At 41.0% G+C, this 15,630-nt stretch overlaps 1 pseudogene; it reads left to right on the plus strand.

Annotated features, from left to right (window-relative positions):
• Positions 1 to 13,370: 13,370 nt before the first annotated feature.
• On the plus strand, positions 13,371 to 14,499 carry LOC111522712 (annotated as a pseudogene).
• Positions 14,500 to 15,630: the final 1,131 nt, after the last annotated feature.

Here is a 15,630-nt window from a genome sequence, read left to right on the forward strand (position 1 = left end):
GTTTCTGTGCGAATTAAATGTGGATGAATTTCAAACACCCAGGTATGTAATAATACAAGTTATTTGCCTCTTTCCAGATCCTTTGCAGTACCGAGATTCTATGATTTTATGTGGGATCTGAGATATGTCTTAAAATCTAAATAGGACTTAGGTGGGCACATAGGGATATATGCATTCTAGACAAAGGACTTTGATTTTGTCTGCCTCACATCCCTTTTCTTTTTCCAACCACAGTCAAGTAATTTGGAGACATTTTATAAATCACAAAACAATCCTCTTATCACCCAGCTTCTCATTGTGTGGCTATATAATCCATATCTTGAATGGCAGAAGTAAGTCTTCAAGTAATTCCTTTTAAAAGAGCTGTAGGTATTCTATTTACTGAGCTCTCACATATCTGAGAATACTTTTCTGTCGTCTTCACCCAGGCATATTCGTTTGGTCAGATATAAAAAACTTTTTTGTAAATCCATTTTATGTCTGGCTTAATAGAAGACAGATGAATTCTCATACGTTTCTGCATTCAATCTGTTATAACACGTTGCCTTGGTTGAAATATATGAAGAAAATCTGGCTTCACACGGATGTATACTTGGGAAAGGGAGAAATACTTTAATACTCCTTTCAGATAATTCTGGATATTCTCCTTTGATACTATATCAAAATTCAACAACTGGTAGTTTTTCCTAAAGTTAGTTGCAATGTGGACTCTAAAACCGATTCAGTTAGAATCCATCAGTCTATCTTTCACACTGAATGGATCTTTTACCCTAATTTTGTAACATCATGCATTTGGTTATTTGGAAAATAATAGTTCACTGAATTATGCATGTCTTCCAGATGTCAACACATTTCATTAAACAATATTTAAAAAGTTATATTCAGCTGGGCGCCGTGGCTTATGCCTGTAATCCCAGCACTCTGGGAGGCCGAGGCGGGCAGATCACAAGATCAGGAGATGGAGACCGTCCTGCCTAACACGATGAAACCCCGTCTCTACTAAAAAATACAAAAATTAGCCGGGTGTGGTGGCAGGCACCTGTGGTCCCAGCTACTGGGGAGGCCGAGGCAGGAGAATGGCATGAACCGGGAGTTGGAGGTTGCAGTGAGCCAAGATCACGTCACCGTACTCCAGCCTGGGTGACAGAGCGAGAGATTCTGTCTCAAAAAAAAAAAAAAAGACACATTCATTTGCATTCCCACTAATCTCATCAGAAAAGTCTTTAAGCAACAGAGAACTGAGCTCAAAGGTGGCAGATATGACTTTCCCAATATTGTGATTTTCACTTGAAATCTGACATTTTTTCATTGGCAACAAACACCAGCAATTGCTTCCTCTGAAGTAACAGATTCACTTTGTTCATTTTCAAGTAAAAATGATGATACATGAAAACAGCAGCTAGATCAGCTTGCAACTCAGTCACACACGTGCTTTTCCTTGAGACCATCATCACGCTCCATTATGTACCAGAAGGGCTTTATATATACTTCCTATTTGTCACACAGAATATTAAAAAGATGTGTACTTAAGATTCAGGACAACAAAAATTAGTGTTTTTTATTGTTTCATCAAGGATACTTTTTTCTTCCTGCAAGTGTGTGGTGGTGAAGAATATAATAATTTCTATTATCGTTGGCACCGTGGCATTGATTTGTGCTGAACTGCGGTTTTATCCAGCATTGTTTTTGTATCAACAGTGCAAATATCTATGCAGTGAAAAAGGCCGATAACATCTTAGTATTATTATAAAAATAAGTTCGACCTTGCAGACTCTCTGATAAGTTTTCAAAGACCCTGAAGGGTTCATGGACTACCCTTTGAGGACATCTGTTTTAGGACATGTCTTTTGCTGATTAATGACTAAGTTATATAAAATTTCCCTAAAAGTTCTATATCTATTGTTCCCTTGGTTTCTTTATTTAGTATTACAAAAAAAGATTAAAATCATAATTTGTTTTCTTTATAGCTAACCTGTTTAGGTACTTAGGTCAATTTCTTTATTTTTTGTAATTTTTTGCCGGAGTATGTCTATATGGGTCTATTTGACTTTTCTTCAATATGATGATCACTTTTGGTTTTAATGCTTTTACCCAGCTCTAAAAACTTTCCATTTTGACTTTTTTTTTTTTTTTTTTTTTTGAGACAGCATCTCACTCTGTCGGCCAGGCTGGAGTTCAGTGGCGCGATCTCAACTGATTGCAACCTCCGCCTCTCCGGTTCAAGTGATTCTCCCATCTCAACCTCCCGAGTAGCTGGGATTACAGGTGCATGCCACCACGCCTGGCTAATTTTTGTATTTTTAGTACAGACAGGGTTTCATCATGTTGACCAGGCTGATCTCGAATTCCTGGTCTCAAGTGGTCCACCCACCTTAGCCTCCCAAAGTGCTAGGATTACAGGTGTGAGCCACTATGCCTGGCCTCAATTTTGATTTTCTTCCCCCCATTTTTCCTCCCTCTCTTAGGAACAGCTGTAATTCTTGAGTTGTTGATGAATTTGTTTTGTCTACTATTGCTGCCATCTTTTTCTCTTTATTTCATCCTTCCTCATTTTTTTCCCCACAGTTTAGGAGATTTCCTCATTTTGCCTCCTACATCATTCATTGATTGCATTTTCTATGATGTCCGTGCTCTGCTTTACCGTCTTTGCATCTTTTGGTTGTAATGGTTATTTTGATTTCCTTGCAGTTCTCCCATATCATACCTAACTCCCTTTTTGCTTCTCTTGTGCTGTTTGTATTTCATTCTCCTGTCTTTTTATCTCTCCTATTCCCTCTTTATGCGTTTTTATTCCCTGTTTGTGGAGGACATGACATCTTACATCCTAGTGATTATCAAACCCAGCAGAAAAATATAGATTTTCTTTGACTCGATCACTGCTAGTTTTGGGACTACCTGAGCACCTCGTTGGAGCGCTAGCTGTTTGACAAGTTGTGTACAGAGCTTCTAACCCTGTTCTCTAGGTCTGTTACATATTCCCCTAGAGCAGTTTTGACACACTAAGATGAGATCTTCTAACTTCCAATGCATGGTTTTCTGAACCAATAGGTTTGGGGAGAATGTATCTTTCTATCACTTGCTGAATTGGGGAGAGCTTCATTAGCACAACTTTCCTGGTTTCTCTCTACTTCCCCACTCTTAGCTTCCTGGGGAGAGGAGTAAGGGGTTACCTGAGTGGTGAGTTTAAGGAAATGGGCCTGGGTAACTTAATCTCTTTCTCCAGGAAGCTGGTTCGCCTGTAGAAAGTAGAATCTTCTGATAGTTACCCTCCGTGATTTAAGATATCCAGAGGCAAGCATCACCTCTATAGTAAGGAGGCTTGCATTTCAGATGTGTAACCTCAAAACCCCAACACCTGAAATGTGGGCTGTGAACCCTGGTAAGTAAATAGGGGGTTAAATTTTGGATGGCGAAATACACACACAAAAGGGAATTGGGTTACGTAAGGTGTGTAGCTTTGAGCTTTAGACTTCAGGGTGTGTATAACGTGTTTTGACTTTGGCATCTTAAAGAAGTTATATTAAGCCAAGTGGGTTTTTACTGTTTTGTAGATAGCTTTTAACTTCTCAGGAGCCTTTAAGTCTTAAGCCACCTCATATTTTGACCTTAGCAGACAGCAATAGTTTATGTGAGGACATTGCTGCTTGTTCTTTTACAAAAAGGCAAAGCTACACACACTGGACCTTAGTGAAGATGTGGTCCCTAGCAAAACAGCACACCCCTCAACAAGCCTCTTCATAGGCCTCAAGTGGCTTTGTAGTGCACACCGTGATTATATGCTGAAACTTTATGGCACTGGCCTTACTTCACATGTGTGAGCTTCTTGGAAACTTCAGAAGACACTGGTGGATATAGAGGACTTAGTGGGCAGGCAGGGTTAAGGCAAGAATTCAAATTTTCGGGGAAAACAAACAACTATTTCAATATGTAATTATTTTAGGAACTGGTGGGCAAAAAATTGTTTACTGCTCTTAAAATCCAAGCCAGTTGAATCCATGTGAACTACAAAGCATTTGTAAGAATTAAGTTTTAAATTATTACTGCCACAAGGAAGCTTCTCTTTTATGGTAATGTTCTTTATCTTGATCTATGTGCTGGTGACTTGGATGCATTCACTTTGTGAAAGTGTGTTGAGCTGTGCACTTGATTTGTATACCTGTCCATTTGAATGTTTTGCTTCTAAAAAATTTGTATAAAAAACAATTAGGAGCAATCCTATGTAAATAGCATTAGATTCCCTGACCAAAATCCATTCTATATTTTAATTAAGGCTGGACACAATGGCTCATGCCTGTAATCCCAGCACTTTGGGAGGCTGACGTGGGTGGATCACTTGAGCACAGGAGTTGGAAACCAGCCTGGGCAACATAGCCAGACTCTGTCTCTAAAAAGAAAAATTAGCCTGGCATGGTGGTATGCACCTGTGGTCCCAGCTACTCAGGTAAGGTAGGAGGATTGCTTGAGCCTGGGAGGTTGAGGCTGTGGTAAGCAGTAATAGCACTATGGCACTCCAGCCTGGGAGACAGAGTAAGAGTCCTGTCTCAAAAACAAAAAACAATTTAAAAAAAAACCCCAAAATTTAAAAATTAATTTAAAAAGTATATTTTAACTAAATGTTTTATTGCAGGCTGGGCATGGTGGCTCACACCTGTAATCCCAGCACTTTGAGAGGCTGAGGCAGCCAGATCACTTGAGGGCAGGAGTTCCAGACCAGCCTGGCCAACATGGTGAAACACCGTCTCTACTAAAAATACAAAAATTAGCTGGGTGTGGTGGTGCGCACCTGTAATCCCAGCTACTTGGGAGGCTGAGGCAGGAGAATTGCTTGAGCCTGGGAGGCGGAGGTTGCAGTGGGCCAAGATCGTACCACTGTACTCCAGCCTGGGTGACAGAGCAAGACCCCCTCTCAAAAAAAAAAAAAAAAGTCTTATTGCTCAACAACTGTTAATCGGATATTCTCTTACATGAAGGCAAATATATCCTAATGCATTATTCATTTCATCTAAGTTTACTAACATAAAGTTCTTCATAATAGTTTCCTATACTTTAAAACTCTATGCCCCCCTTTCCACTCATCATTTTTATATGTAAACTTAATTATTAAGCATTTATTTATTATCAATCTTGCCATACATTTGCCTATTTTAATGCCTGTTTTGTTGTTATGCACCCCTCTATGATGTCATTTCTTCTCTATTTCATCAATTTATGCTTTTACTTTTATTATTTCCTTTGTTATGCTTACTGTTAATTTGTTCTGTTTTTTAAGATCGTCTCTTTTCTCATTTGTTGTTAAATTGTGATATGTCTCTGTTGGATTTACTTTTATTCATCCTCTCTAAATTTTGTTAGGCTTTCTGGATATGAGGATTGGTATCTCTCAACAACCCTGGAAGATTCTCAGCCATTTTATCTTCAAATGTTGCTTCATCTTCGTTCTTAATGTTATCTCCTTCTGGAGCTCCACTGAGTTATGTTAGACCTTTTAATCCTGTCTTCCATGTCTCATAACCACCTTTCATTTATATTTTCCATCTTTGAATCCATAGACTGAATCCTGGTAAATTCTTCTTCTTTTTTTTAACCCAAATAAAAAATGGTCAATATCTAATAAATTATTTGGGCCTGTTTTTTAGTACACTGGTTCTTTTTTCCGCTGTGTCTGATCTACTCTTTAGTCAGTTCATTGACTAATTTAAAATGATATATTTTTCATTTCTAGAAGTTCTGCTTTGCTCTTTTTAAAATCTACTTGGCTCTTCTTTATAGTTTCTTATTTCCTGCTCATAATTTCTTTTCTCTGCCTTTATTTCCTGAAATACATTAAACATATTCCTTTTAGATTCTATGACTGGGAAAATCTGGCAGAAGGAGCCCTTGCATTTCTGCTTCTCCTGTCTATGGGTTCACTGGGTCTGACTCATGGTATCTTGCCTTTAGGGATTTTGTGATTCTTCTTTTTTTGAGACGGAATCTTGCTCTGTCGCCCAGGCTGGAGTGTAGTGGTGCAATCTCGGCTCACTGCAACCTCTGCCTCCTGGGTTCAAGTGATTCTCCTGCCTCAGTGTCCGGAAGAGCTGGGATTACAGGAGCCTGCCACCACTCCCGGCTAATTTTTGTATTTTTAGTAGAGACAGGGTTTTGCCATGTTGGCCAGCCTGGTCTTGAACTCCTGACCTCAGGTGATCCGCTCACCTCAGCCTCCCAAAGTGCTGGGATTACAGACGTGAGCCACCATACCTGGCTGGTATTTTGTGATTCTTAATGTAAACTATTATTTTCCTTGAAATTTATCCTTAGCAATTCATTGAGGCCTGGGCTGAAAATAAGCTCTTCCTAAGACATTTTGTATTTGTTTCTACAGGATGTTAAATTTCCACTTGAATTTTTTCTGATCATGCAGGCAGCATAAGTTCAGACCAAAAACCTTTAGGAGGTCTAGTATATTAGTTATTCATTATGTAACAAATTACATAAAATTTAGTAGCTTAAAACACACCTTAGTTATCTTTACACAATCTTTGTAGAAAATGGGAGTAGCTTAGCTGGGTGGTTCTGGCTCAGGGTCTCACCTGAGGTTACATTAAAGATGTCAGTTGGGACTGCAGTCATCTAAAGGCTTAACTTAGGGGCTGGAGGGTACACGTTCAAGGGGGCTCTGTCCCGGGCCTGGCGAGGTAATGCTGGTTGCTAGAAAAAGGCCTCTGTTCCTTGTCTGTCTACAGACCAGCTTGAATGTCTTCATGACATGGCAGCTGATCTCCCCCAGAGAGAGTGTTCCAACAGAGTAAAACCTAGAAGTCTCAATATTTTATATCCTAGCCCTTGGAAGTCACATTTGTAATTTCTGCAATATTTTATCAGTTGCACAGATCAGCCTTATTCAATGTACAAGGAGAGTGTATGCAAGAAGTGAATGCCAGCAGGCAGAGGTCATTGAACCCATCTTAGATCCTGGGTACCACAGATGGCTTATTGTTGTAAATTACCCATGGAGATTTTCTCCTCATTCTGTCTAGTACTAAGGTCAAATCAGTTGTTACCTGACTGTTTTACAATAGGATTTTATTTTTGTTTACTTTTATACTGGGGTATATTCATTTGGATCCTGACTGTAAGTAGCTATCTCCCATTAAATTCTCCACTGGGGGCAGGGGCGGTGGCTCACACGTGTAATCCCAGCACTTTGGGAGGCCGAGGTGGGTGGATCACCTGAGCTCAGGAGTTCGAGACCAGCCTGACCAACATGGTGAAACTCTGTCTCTACTAAAAATACAAAAAAGTAGATGGGCGTGGTGGCAGGCACCTGTAATCCCAGCTACTCATGAGGCTGAGGTGGGAGAATCACTTGAACCCGGGAGGCAGAGGCTGCAGTGAGCCGAGATCAAGCCATTGCACTTCAGCATGGGCAACAAGAGCAAAACTCAGTCTCAAAAACAAACAAACAAACAAACAACAACAACAACAAAAAACAGATTCTCCACTGGGGAAGGTCCCTAGGCCTATGTCCTGAAACCCTGTAATCCATGGAAATCAAGACCTCAGAGTTGTTTAGACAACCTCAGAGCGATGTAAGAGCATTTAGCTTCCAGAACCCCTGCTTGCAACTCATGGTGGGAATTTGGAGATTGATGTCAGCCCATCAATACATTTTAAAATGTTATTTTTATTGAAAAAATGTGTTTACTGAGAATTGTAATTGTTTTATTATTTTATTCTTTGAGACAGGGGCTCACTCTGTCACCCAGGCTGGAGTGCAGTGGCACCATTTTGGCTCACTGCAACTTCTTCCTCCCAGGCTCAGGCAATTCTCCCACCTCAGCCTCCTGAGTAGCTGGGACTAGTAGTACCTGTAGGTGCACCACCACCATGCCCGGTCAATTTTTGTATTTTTTGTAGAGACGGAGTTTCACCATGTTACCCAGGCTAGTCTTGAACTCCTGGGCTCAAGTACTACTCTGGCCTCAGCCTCCCAAAGGGCTGGGACTACAGGCATGAGCCACCACACCCGGCCAGAATTTTAATTGTTTTAATCAGATTTGCTCAAATAAATTATCCATCATATGAGAGAAAGAGAATTCAATTAAAATGTTTTCCTTGAATTTGCACGATTTGCACTATTATTATAGGGTCTGCACTATTATGACAGTATTTCTAACTTTTAGAAGGCAATTCTTACCACTTTAACTCCAATCTAGCCTCTGCTGTACTATAAACATTTAAGACTATTAATGTTCCTTTTGGTACTGTTTCAGCGACTTCTTACAAATTTTGGAATGTAAGTATTTTATTATTACATTCAATTCTAAATGTATTATAATTCCCCATTATGTTTCCTTCTTTGGTTTATAAATTGTTAAAAAATACATTTTATAGGCTAGGCACGGTGGCTCACAGCTGTAATTCCAGCACTTTGGGAAGCCGAGATGGGTGGATCATGAGGTCAGGAGTTCAAGACCAGCCTGGCCAAGATGCTGAAACCCCATCTCTACTAAAAAATACAAAAAATTAGCCGGGCATGGTGGCACACCCCTGTAATCCCAGCTACTCGGAAGGCTGAGGCAGGAGAATCTCTTGAACTGGGGCAACAGAGGTTGCAGTGAGCTAAGATGGAGCCACTGCACTTCAACCTGGGTGACAGAGCAAGACTCCATCTCAATAAATGTATGTGTATATATATTTTATAAATAATTTTGAACACTTAATTTTTGGTTAGTTGATATATTCGTAGTATTGAAAAACGAAAAATGTAAGATGGTATTCAGTGAAAAGTTTCACCACTACTACTGATCCCATCCACATGGTTTCATATACTTTCCCCAATAAGGTGCCCATTGTTAAATTTTTTGTGTATATTTCCAGATTATTTATATATATATGGAAATACAAACATATACTTCCCCCTTTACAGAAATGGTGCCATATGTTAAACAATATTCAATACTTCGAATTATTTACTTCAACTGTATATCTTGGAGCTCTTTCCATGAGTTCATAGAGAGACTTGTATTTATGTTTTCCAAATATCTGCATTTGACAATTATCTTTTTGTTATTGATTTCTCCTTTTATCTCATTAGGATCAGAAAATGTGGCCTGCACTACAGTAAGTTTTTGGTATTTGTTTCTTCTTGCTTCCTAGCTTGGTGTGTGCAGGGATGATTACTGTTAAAGTGTCCCCATTGAACTCACTTGTTTAATTTGTGGATTTTGAAGAATGATGGTAGGTTATAAAATTTATCAGGTAAGCACTCCTATTATTAAAGTTATTCTTCTAGATGTAGTATTTCTTTCTCTCTAACATTACATAATATCATCCAAGGAAATTTTGATGGTCCTGATATCTTGTGATCATCATAGTAGTCTCAATATAGGCTGGGAGTGGTAGCTCGTGGCTGTAATCCCAGCACTTTGGGAGGCCGAGGTGGGAGGATCGCTTGAGCAGGAGTTCAAGACCAGCTTGTGCACAGGAGTTTGAGACCAGACTAGGCAACACAGGGAGACCCTATCTCTACAAAAAAAAAAAAAAAAAGAAAATTAAAAAATTAGCCAAGCACAGCGCCCTGTGCCTGTGGTCCCAGCTACTTGGGCAGCTGAGGTGAGAGGATCACCTGAGCCTAGTAGGTCCAGGCTGCAGTAAGCCATGATGGCACCACTGCACTCCAGCCCGGGTGACAGAATGATACCTTGTCTCTAAAAAATAAAGAAACAAAATAAATAAATAGATATAGTGTGCTGTTCACACCTATTCAGCTGGAAGTACCAAGTACTTAAATGCTTTTAGAGAGACTTTCACTTCTGAACATGGAAGTATAACAAAGACCACATTTACCCTCCCACCTTCAACAACTGAAAACACAGACAAAAGACAAGAAACAATAGTTTTTCTAAAACTGGCCATGCAGAAAAATGTTGGTCCTTTAAGTGAAAAAATGTGAAAAATGGCTCACTCAGCCTCATAGCTGGAGGTGTTTTCTAGACCTCCGCACAATGAGGAGGAGCCCACACGGAGCTCAGAGTGTCCTTGAGTTGAGAAGCTACAGCTGAGAATTTGAAGAGGTGAAGGCATCTAGAACTTGCAAGGCAAACTATTGGAGAGAGCTGCAGAGACCTACAAAGGGTTTCCTTTTAGTCTTCAGTTGAGTACTGATTAGCATGTGGGTGTGAAAAAACTGACAGGGACCAAAGATAGAACCACTGGACAGAATTGGGCAGAACGATTATCAGAAATTACACAAGGTTGAGAATAGTCCATATTCCCCATAATCAAAGTGGAGCAACTTTACAATACACAGAGCTGGGGTAGAGTACTAAGAAGGACCGTCTCAGTAGTGAAGGCAATTTCACTGCAGAATAAAGGCTGCTCTAATTTCACTTAAATAGCTAAAAACTGGCCAGGCATGATGGCTCTGGGAAGCCAAGGTTGGAGGGTCACTTGAGCTTAGGAGTTCAAGACCAGTCTTGGCAATATAGTGAGACCCCATTTCATAAAAACAAAACAAAAAACAAGCAAACAAAAAAACCTGAAAAGCGATCATTGAAATGACCAATATGTTTACAAATAATAGCATCCCAAAATGAATACAATAACATTTTAAAACTACAAAAAAATTCAGCACACATGAATATAAAATTCAGTTTGTCATCCAATAAAAAATTATCAAGCGTGCAAAAACAGCCCATAATGAGGAGAAAAATAAGTCAGCAGAAATAGACCCAGAAATGACACAAATGATTGGCATTAAAATAGCTATCATAGGCCAGGTGTGGTGGCTCACATCTGCAATCCCAATGCTTGGGGAGGCTGAGGATGAAGAATTGTTTAAGGTCAGAGGTTCAAGACCAGCCTGGGCAACATAGCAAGACGCCATCTCTACAAAAAAAATTTTTTTCATTGGCTAGGCATGATGGCATGCACCTGTAATCTTAGTTGCTTAGCTAAGCAGGAGGATCACGTGAGCCCAGGAGTTTGAGGCTGCAGTGAGCTATGATTACATCACTGCATTCAAGTCTGTACAACAGAGTGAGACTCTGTCTCTAAAAAAATAAAATAACTATCATAAATATATTCCATGTTTTCAAGAAGAAAGGACATGTTTTCGGCCAGGCGCAGTGGCTCACGCCTGTAATCCCAGCACTTTGGGAGACCGAGGCAGGCGGATCACAAGGTCAGGAGATCGAGACCATCCTGGCTAACACGGTGAAACCCAGTGTCTACTAAAAATACAAAAAATTGGCCAGGCATGGTGGCAGGTGCCTGTAGTCCCAGCTACTCGGGAGGCTGAGGCAGGAGAATAGTGTGAACCCGAGAGGCAGAGCTTGCAGTGAGCCAAGATCACACCACTGCACTCCAGCCTGGGCGACAGAGCAAGACTCCATCTAAAAAAAAAAAAGAAAGGACATGTTTTGAAGAAGGAATTAAGAGCATGCTGAAAGACATGGAAGGTTTTTTTTTTTTGTTTGTTTGTTTTTAAATATCCATATAGAACTTATAGCAATATGCTGGATGGAATTTGTATTATTAGTCTACTAGGCGTGGCATAACATACTACAATGGACTGGGTGGCCTAAACAAAAGAAGTTTATATTTATTTGTTTTTTTTTTCTTGAGACAGGATCTCACTCTGTCATTCAGGCTGGAGTGCAGTGGTACAATCATGGCTCATGGCAACCTTGACTTCCTGGGCTCCAGCGATCCTAGCATCTCAGCCTCCTGAGTAGCTGAGACCACAAGCATGTGCCATCATGCCTGGCTAATTTTTGTATTTTTGGTAGAGAGGGGTTTTGGCATGTTGCCCAAGCTGGTCTTGAACTCTTGAGCTCAAGCGATCCACCCACCTCAGCCTCCCAAAGTGCTGGGATTACAGGCATGAGCCACTGCACCTGGCCAGAAGTTTGTTTTCTTACAGTTTTGGATGTTGGAAGTTCAAGATCAAGGTGCCAGGGTTGGTTTATCATGAGGCTTCTATCCTGGGCTTGTAGACAGCCAACTTCTTGCTGTGTTCTCACATGGTTGTTTATCTGGGTGCACACACACAGAAGTGTCTCCTTCTCTTCTCATAAGGACACCAGTCCTATTTGATTAGGATGTGCCCTTCTGACTTCTTGCAACCTTCCTAGCCTCTATAAAGATCCTTTCTCCAAATATGGTCACATGGGGAGTTAGAGCTTCAACATATGGACTTTTGGAGCCACAGTTCAGCCTGTAACAGGATTAATAGCTGATTAGACACTACAGAAAAAAATGATTACAGAATTTGAAGGCATGGGAACTATACAAATAAACATGCAGAAGGAAATAGATCACGGAAAAATGTACATAGAACATTGGTGAGATATGTGAAAACTTCAAGTGACCTAATATGCAGTCCCAGAAAAAGTGAGGGGTAGGCAGAAAAAATATTTGAAAGATTAGTAGATAAAAATTTTCTAAATAGGCCCAGAATGGTGGCTCATGCCTGTAATCCCAACACTTTGGAAGGCTGAGGGAGGCAGATCACTTGAGGCCAGGAGTTCGAGACTGGCCTGGCCAACATGGCAAAACCCTGTCTCTACTAAAAATACAAAAAATTAGTCAGACATGGTGGCATGCACCTGTAGTCCCAGCTACTTGGGAGGCTGAGACAGGGGAATTACTTGAACCTGGGAGGTGGAGGCTGCAGTAAGCTGCGATCATACCAGTGTACTCCAGCCTAGGCGACAGAATGAGACTCTGTCTCAAAAAAAGAGAAAAATTCTGAATTGATGAAAAGTATAAATCCATGGATCTAAGAAGGTCAATGAACCCCCAACCCAAGTAACAGCAACAAAAGTAGTATGCCAGTATGCCATATTCAAATTGCTTAGAACTACTTATGAGAAGAAAAATTTAAATTTTAAAATCAGCCAAAGGAAAAAAGAGAACTTACGTACAGAATATAAAAAATAGCAAAAGATTTTTGCTGCAAGTAATGCAAGCCTAGAAGAGAGTGAAGCAATATACTTAAAGTACTAGAAGACAATTGTCAACCTAGAATTATATTCCTGGAGAAAAATTTTCAAAAACGTAGGACACAAGTTTTTCAGCATACAAAAGCTGAAAGAATTAACCAACACACTTGAACAAAAAGAATGTTGAAAGAGGGTGGGAGGTGGGCAGCGCAGAGTGCGAGGTTCTTTTGTTTGGCTAAGTGAAGGGCCCTTAGCAAGGACCTGCAGTAGGCCACTTCAGGGAGGGGCTCCACTGCGGCCACCTGGCTTGCTGCTTTCCTGGGTGCCACTCCCTCTGCCGACACACTGTGATGTGCCAGTAGTGTGGCACCAATTCCTCTTGGACTCTTGGGCACTGCTCTGAGTAGTGTCACCCTTTACACCAGAAAGCTAGCGGGCACTATGAGGAAAAAACAAAACAAGAAGAAAGTGGAGGAGGTGCTAGAAGTGGAGGAAGAGGAATCTGTGGTGGAAAAAGTTCTCAACTGTGGAGTGGTAAAGGGAAAAGTAGAGTAGCTCCTAAAGTGGAAGGGGCCTTCAATGAGGATCACACATGGGAACCAGAAGAGAACCTGGATTGCCCTGACCTCATTGCTGAGTTTCTGCAGTCACAGAAAACAACACATGAGACAGATAAATCAGAGGGAGGCAAGCGCAAAGCTGATGATTTTGAAGATAAGGTGTTGTGGGAATTAAAGAGACAGGAGCTACCAATGGGTGACTCAGGAGGATTTATTTAGGTACACCAGCCCAGCGGATTAACATCCAAAGAGTGAACCCCAAACAAAGACAGGGCTTGACTTTTATACATGCATCCGAAGGGGGTTGGTCAACTAGTGGTGTGAAACCTGCAGGGCGGGCAAGCAAGCTTACAGAAGCAGAACAAAGGCAGTTTATCAAACAGTGACAGATGTTGAAACTCAGGCATGTCTTGCGACCTTTGCCATACTGCACAGATGGGAAAACAGGTACTTACAAAATCCTTACCAACTTCCAGAAATAGTTACAAAAATAGTTAGGAGAGCAGAACAAAGAATAATGGTATGGGGAGAGAATTTTTAAAAGGGGAAACTGATAAGAAGAACTTGTTTTTCTCATCCCTACTCCTGGAGCCCATTCCTTCTGGGCTCTGGCTCTGCTGATAGCACTATAAGAGCCCTGACACAGCCTTGCTTATTACTGGGCCTTGGAGTGAGTCAGCCCATACAGAAAACTTGTGTCTTTTTGTTTTGTTTTGTTTTGTTTTACATCTCCTGCTTTAAAGGGAGAGGAGAGCAAACCAAAGAAGAAGAAAGAAGGGTCAGAAAAGCCATGAGGCTTTGCTGGGGGTTTGATGCCACAGCAGATTATTGGAGCTACAGACTTCAGTGGAGAGCTCATGTTCCCAGTGGAATGGAAAAACTCTGATGAGGCTGACCTGTTTCCTGGCAAGGAAGCCAATGTCAAGTGCCCACAGGTTGTCATATCTTTCTATGAGGAAAGGCATTCCTACCCCAAGAAGGAGGATGACAAAAAAGATGATAAGAATTGACTCTCCTGAGTACCAGCCCCTGTCACATCTGAATGTGGGTTTCCAGTAGGAAGGGAAGGAGTTCTACTTGTCTTGACAGCATAGAGGTGGCTTGAGAAGATGTCCTTTGAAGAGCCAGTATAGTTTCTGTGCCCTGCAGCAGCCCAAGTGCTTTACAGTCATTCCAAGCTGTAGAGTTTGCAGGCCTATCCCAGTGAAGGCGAAGGGTGATAAGTGTTTCAAGGCAGCCTATTCTTCATTTTGCTGAGAAAAGCAAAGGGCTTTCTGTGAAGGACAACACTTGCAGAGTTGGGTGTGTGGGAGAGCAAATAAAAATACTGTAGATCTTCAAAGAGCATCTCCACAGCCCACAGCCTACTTCCCAATAGTGTTAACTGCATTGTTACAGCATAGCATGTGTGTAGTTTTTGGCTATTACTGATGTATTATTTGGGGTAGGGAGGGATGGGGAGAAGAGGAAGGCAGATGGGTAGCATCATTTTGATAAAAATTTGGTGCTTGATGGGGAAATGGTGAAGCAATGGAAAGAACAGACAACTAATGATTTGCTTCTATGTCCAGAATATTTTACCTATGAAAGAAATGTCATTGGCATCATAAATAAGGACTATGATTAAAAGCTGTGAATCCCTAGGCCCAGGGCGGGTCACCAGGCAGGGGGCTGGAGTGTGCGGGCCCCACTGCCTGCAGGACCTCATGCCACTCAGAGGGCTGAGCCTGACCCCACAAGGGTGTCCGTCCCCTGACAGGGCCAGTGCAGTTTGGTGTGTTCCTCCACCTCACCAGAAGACCCTAAAGAACTATTTTTCATTATTGATTCTCCAATCATATGACTAATAGTCTCCATTTAAATAAAGTTTTTAAAATGGAAAAAAAAAAAAAAAGGCTGTGAATGTCTGAAACCTATATAAGCCAAGATGTTCCCTGCCTAAACCTGATGCTGTTCACCACAAAGGTTACGCTAGTTGATAAATTACCAAAATTGCCACTTTGGAGATGGAAATTGACTGAGGAGGGAAGGTCTTTTATTGGAGAGTATACAGTATGAGCAGATCATTCTGTCTCAGAGGGGCTAATTCCCGCAATTAGACAGAAGACCCTTTTCTTTCCAATAATGAAGTTATAAATATC

This window comes from Piliocolobus tephrosceles, chromosome 1, assembly GCF_002776525.5.
Source record: "Piliocolobus tephrosceles isolate RC106 chromosome 1, ASM277652v3, whole genome shotgun sequence".
Lineage (NCBI taxonomy): Eukaryota > Metazoa > Chordata > Mammalia > Primates > Cercopithecidae > Piliocolobus > Piliocolobus tephrosceles.